The sequence below is a fragment of the Lolium perenne genome, chromosome 4, assembly GCF_019359855.2.
Source record: "Lolium perenne isolate Kyuss_39 chromosome 4, Kyuss_2.0, whole genome shotgun sequence".
In the NCBI taxonomy this organism is placed as follows: domain Eukaryota; kingdom Viridiplantae; phylum Streptophyta; class Magnoliopsida; order Poales; family Poaceae; genus Lolium; species Lolium perenne.
In genome coordinates, this window is record NC_067247.2 from 371243701 (window position 1) to 371250073 (window position 6373).

A 6373-nucleotide genomic window follows, 5' to 3' on the forward strand; every position below is an offset into this window, starting at 1 on the left:
GCGCATAGATTTTGCTACCGCCGGCACATTCGCATTCGCCAGAGATCACCTCGCCGATGGTAATGCCTTATCGCTGGCACCTTTGTTCTCGCCAGTGGTAACATGTCGTTATCCCCGACCCCTTCGCACATTCGCCAGGGTATCTGTTACCCCCGGCACATAAGCCGTATCTGTATGCGCCTGCGGTATATATTTAAAGAAACAACAAAAGATCAGTTGCCCGGGCAACCACGGCTGTGCGCCGGCAGTAATGAATTTGAGAAACAAAAAAAAACTTAAAATAATCTCCACTAATAACCAAGACTGTGCAGTCTGGAACCTCTCTCGATCAGAAAATACTAAAACGTAACCGCACCAGACGTGCGCCAGCGAACGCCGCCTCCGTTGCCGTCACCACCGACGACCACTGCCACTGCAGCGCCGGCTGCTGTCATCCAATCGTCCGGCCAGGCGGAGCTCAACGCTGCATCCCTGCACGTTTCCGGCCTGCCAGTAGGCGTGGTTCTGTCGCGCACGGCCGCCTGCTCTTCAGCGTGGGGCGCTGACCACCGCCATTGCAGCGCGGTCCGCCTTCTTCTCTGCGCTGGGGGTGCCAGCCGCCGCAACTGCACCGCCATCCGCCTTCCATCGTCGTCCAAACGTCCAGCCATCCGGCCACAGATCGACGACAGGTGCCTAAGGCGGAGCCAACGCTGCAGCTTCTTTTGAATTTTGAAGCCTGCAAAATCAAAGGTTTGTTAGAATTGCAAGACGCTGCCATTTATTTTGCAAGGCGCTGCCATTTATCTTTCTATCCATCTATAAAAGACTGGACATAACCCTGGTTGTACTGTTGTACCAAACCAAATCCCTGCCATCTACTGTATTTTGCAACAGAGAGTTGTTCGGCTACGTATCTGCAGTCAAGAGCGCAAGGCAGTTGTTTCCTTAATTCGCGGAGGGCATCGGGGGAAACTCCTTCTATCGCTCATGCTTGGCAACCTCGGCATAAACAAACAGATATATGAGATTTTAACTTTAGTGCGTGTGTGCGTTCATAGGGGTGAGTGTATGCGCGTGTATGTGAGCGTCTGCGTTTGTACTGTGTTTCTCAAAAAAAAAAAAAAATGTGTTTGAATTGTAAGATCTAAATAGAGGGAAGAGCTGATCAATTCAGACAGCTCTCTACGGTACATTATTAGAAGATCTAATAGCTTCAGTGTCCACAGAAAAGTGTATTTGAAATTTAAGATCTAAATACAGGTCAATTCACACACTTCGCTACAGGTAAATAAACAAAATATCTACCATGAGAATTTAGTTTCAGTGTCAAGTAAAAACTGTAGTTCTACCATGAGAATTTAGTTTCAGTGCCAATCCCGGGAGCTCAACAAGCAATCATATCCCCTATGAATGACGAAAACATGGACCCTGCAGGTAATGTGTTCTAAACTGACAACATATGCGTTCCATCGTTTTGTAATACAGATTATGATGGATTTCTGAACTTGGTGTTGCACAATTATTATAGGTACGGCTCCAGTTGTTTAGCAAACAGATGTATCACGTAATTCACACACCGGTTCTTCACAATTACATGATTCCGGAGCTTAAACAAAGATGCACCATTTATAAAGTTTGACTTTGACTAAACAAAGAGCATGGGGTAAATAAAGAACAGAGGGAGTAACTTTCTTTGTTGAGGGCATTTGGCTAAAGATATTTGCCCCATTGCAGTCCTACTAAAATACTCTTGAAATGTACTCTAGTTATTTGGTCTTGGTGAAACATAAAATGACTACTAACACCTACTTTTAACCCATTCTTTTGCAGATGTGGAACAAACAACTTCAGTGAATCATCTCAGGGTATACAATTGAGCAAATCAATGTACTCCTAACAACAGGGAGGGAAGAACAACATGGCAGTACTTGGATCAATGCTAGCACTATGTTAATCCCGTACCTTCTTAATGTCGGAAGCTTCAAACGTCAACAGATTCATCTCAGAAACTGCAACAAGGAAGTTCCTCATGTTCTCGAAGTACTGGATCGTGGACTGTGCCGCCCCATCGGCCGACTGTACGGCGTCGATGGGGTTCTCCACGACCTACCGAAACAACAACAACAACAACAACAACAAGAACTTAGATTCCACGAAACACATCGAGCATCTGAAGTCCCCCATTTCATTTGCCTCTCTGAACCCAATCGTCTATGGTGTTTGTTAGGGATGTCCGTACCTTTGGGACGGTGCCGGGGTTGACGCGGTTGAGGACCGTGCAGAGGATGAGCCCGTTGCGCAGGGCCCTGCCGAACTCCTCCTTGGACGGCCTCTCCGGCAGGGCCTCCACCGCCGCTGGTGCCATCTGGCGCAGCCATCGCGCCGCCTCACACCTCCACGCAGCTGCGTATCGGCAAACCAGATCAGATTCAGGGAGGTGGCATCTGTGACGATTAAACAGGAACTCGGCTTGCGATTCGTGCAGGGAAACACGATCGAATAATACAGAATCTGGCAGACCTGGCGGTGAACTCGTCGGTGATCTTTCCGCCGACGTACTTCTCGGAGGTGGGCGGCAGCTCCTCGGCGGACGTGGCGTAGGAGGCGACCCGGTTGAAGTTGAAGAGGTACCCGGCCGGGGACGGGCGGTGGAGCAGGGACGTGGCGATGGGGAGGCCGATCGGAGGAGGGGGAGAGGACCCGACGGGTCGCCATGGCCCGAGATCGCTGGAGACGCACCGCTGCGCAAGGTTGCGGCGGCACCGCTGGGTGGGGAGGTGGAGAGGAGGAGAGAGGAGTGAGGAGGAATGGGGGACTGAGATCCTATGCCTTGTTGAAGGCTGAGGCACACAGCGCCTTGAGGCATCACATCTGCCGCTCAATACACATCCAACGGGTAGCAAAGGAAAAAGCTGGTCAGAGCCTAGTCAACAGTGGAAAGGCCTCTGTCCCATTCATCTCCTCACGCGCGCGAAGGGAAAGTAGTGCCGCGGGAAAAAGGACGACCGCGGGCGGCTGGTCCCGGGCTGAGCGCCACCGCCGCCGCCCGTCGCTGCCCTCCGCCGCCGCCCGCCGCGATTGCCCAGCCCTCACCTCCCTCTGCTCGCTCCGGATCAGCCCCATCCGGCTCGGTCTGCCCTTCCGGTGGCCGCCGGCCGCCGGCCCATCCGACGACTTGCTTTGCTCCTCCGCCGTCCCCAGACTCTGCGTCGCTGGTGGGTTCGTTGCTGAGCGCCATCAAAATCGCTGGTGGGTTCATCGCTGACTGCAGCAGGTGCCGTATTTCCTTACATGTGTAATTCACGATTGTTCCTGTTTACTACTCCCTCCGTTCTCTTTTAATTGACTCAAATTTAGTATAAAGTTGTACTAAATCTGAGTCAATTAAAAAAGAACGGAGGGAGTATTTGCTAGTTTCAGTTTGGTTGCAGCTGACTGCATTGTTTAGTATGTACTATTTGACTGAACTCTTGCTGATTGAAGTGTTTTGGTATGCAGCTCTGAGTGTTTTGCATTTGCAAGTGTTGTGCAATGAGAGAAATTAACAAGGGGATGCCTCAAGTTGGTATGAGATTTAGAAATCCAGATGAAGCTTGGGCGTTTTGGGTTGCATATGGAGGTCGTGCAGGATTTGATGTGAGGAAGAGAAACAAGCATACAAGCAAGATGGATGGTCAAGTGACCTCATGCACATTTGTTTGCGCCAATGAAGGCATACGGAAAAAAGGGATAACAATTGACCATGTGCCAAAGCGTATCAGAGCTGAAACAAGAACAAATTGCAAAGCTCGGATGACTATATCATTGGATCGAGTGCCAAAAAATTACAAAGTCACAGATTTTGTGCAAGAACACAATCATTACCTTCAGTTGCCACAAACCTGCCACTTGATGGCATTGCAAAGGAAGATTTCTGAAGTACAAGCTTTTGAAATAGAAGCCGCCGAGGATTCTGGAATCATGCCCAAAGCTGCACATGAGTTAGCTTGTCGTCGAGTTGGTGGACCATTTAACCTCGGCTACACTTGTCGTGACCAAAAAGAACCATTTGCGAAGCAAACGGCAGCGAGAGTTGGCTTTTGGACAGGCAGGTAGTATGTTGAAGTATTTCCATGACAAGATCCTCCAGAACCCATCTTTCCAATATGAGTTGCAGTATGATTGTGAGGAGCATATATCCAACATATTCTGGGTTGATGCTAAAATGGTTCTGGACTATGCACACTTTGGTGATGTTGTCACATTTGATACTACTTTTGGCACAAACAAAGAATATAGGCCCTTTGGTGTTTTTCTTGGGCTTAATCAGTTTAGAGAAACCACCATTTTTGGTGCTGCACTGCTATTTGATGAAACATGTGACTCATTTGTATGGTTGTTTGAGACATTTCTAGCTACACATAATGGGAGGCAGCCTAGAACTTTATACAGATCAAGATGCCGCAATGGGGAAAGCTATAGGGAAAATCTTCACGGAGTCATATCATGGTTTGTGCACCTTCCATATAATGCAAAATGGTATTAAACATTTATCTCCATTAAAGGGTGAAGAAAAAAATGAAAGGAAAGAGAAAGATGAAGGGAAAGAGAAAGAGGAAGAAGAGGAAGAGTCTCATATTCTCATAGATTTTAGTGAATGCATGTATGGCTATGAGGATAAAGCAGAATTTCAAGAAGCATGTGATAATATGAGACATAAAGTGCACAAGCAAACTTGGTTAGATAGTATCTACAAGTTGAAAGAAAAGTGGGCTGAATGTTATATGAGAGAAGTGTTCAGTTTGGGAGTCCGAAGTACACAACTTAGTGAGAGCTTCAACAATTCATTGAAAAACCATTTGAAATCAGATTTTCATATTGTTCGGTTCTTGATGCATTTTGAGATGACAGTGGAGGTAAAAAGAACACAAGAATTGCAATCCGAATTTGAGGCAAGGAAGAACATACCAAGAATGGTGCAAGCAAGCAAAGAGTACACTCCAATTATTTTTGAAGCTTTCCAAGGTGAATATGAAAGATCCATGGCTGTGTGTACTTTTTGGATGAAGATAACAAGTTTGCGGTTTCTATTGCAAGTTTCCATGGTGATTTAAAATTTGAGGAGGAGCGCATAGTGATTGGTGATCCTTTGACCAAAACTGCTTCATGTAGTTGTGGAATGTTCAATAGGACGTGAATATTGTGTGGACATGGTATCAAGGTTCTTGATTTGATGAATATTAAGACATTGCCAGCACACTATATCCTAAAGAGAAGGACTAGAGAAGCGCGCAATGGAAGCATACAAGATAGACATGGAAGGAATGTGGTAGAAAATCCAAAGTTGGAAGCTCAACTCCGGTACAAGAATGTATCTCACAAATTTCATAGTTTGGCACATAAAGTAGCCAACTCCGAGGAGTGTTGTTTGATGTTAGAAAATGCACTTGATTGTGTTGGTCCACAAATAGAAGATAAACTCAATGGAACTACCGGTGGTATGGATAAGCCATTCAATGATCAAGAAAATAATGATCCAAATGTGCAACAAACAAATGAGTTTCTTAGTGTCGCAAAGCTCAAGAAAAAAGAGGTTCCGTCAAAGAATTTGAGGAGAAAGAAAAATTGGCTTGACAAGTTACTCAAGGGGAAGCGCAAGCCAACTAAAGTTTCCGCTTCCAAAAACAAAGGAGCAAAGGTACATAGAGCTTACTATATGTTGTTACCATGATATATTGTTACCATTCATTCCGAAACTGCTTACTATAATTTTCATTGCAGCAAAAAAAGAAACATGATGGTGTAGAGCCTCAAGTAGGAGTGGAGAAGAAACATGGCAGCGGTAAAGGCGCAAATGTGGAGCTTCATCATTGTAACCCGATTATGAGTTTCACGGAACTCTTGACAGCTCCCTCCTATGGTGTTTATGGTGAAGATATGTTCTAGCTTGTTCAAGTTTGCTAGATAGTGTATTGAACATGGATGATCATAGTATAGTATTTTGGACAGGGTTGACTATAGTATTTTGGATTTTGGGGCTAACTATAGTCTTTTGTGGCCTAAGTGTACAAGTAGATTGGCCAAGTTTATGCACTTCAGGGATTATGTAAGAGCAGATTGTTGTGGGATTTCAATGTGAAGTGCTACAAAGTTTGTCTATTGTTCACTTTATATATATGTATGCATCAGGTTTGTGCTAAAGCATTAGGTTGAGCTGTGCCTTTTCAGTTCATTTTCCAGCATTATGTATGTCTATAGTTCATTTGCCTGTAAAAGTTCTGCTACTCCTTGCCTTGTCTCTGTGAGCTGTACGAAGGCCGTGATGGTCGGAGCGGACCGTCGCGGACGAAGGGACGTAGAGGAGGAAGCCGGAGGTGGCGGCCGTCGGCGTCGGATGGGAGAGGCGGACCGG

At 46.2% G+C, this 6373-nt stretch overlaps 1 pseudogene; it reads left to right on the forward strand.

Moving 5' to 3' along the window:
• Window positions 1–3484: 3484 nt before the first annotated feature.
• Window positions 3485–5907, forward strand: LOC139830319 (protein FAR1-RELATED SEQUENCE 5-like; annotated as a pseudogene).
• The last annotated feature ends 466 nt before the right edge of the window (window positions 5908–6373 follow it).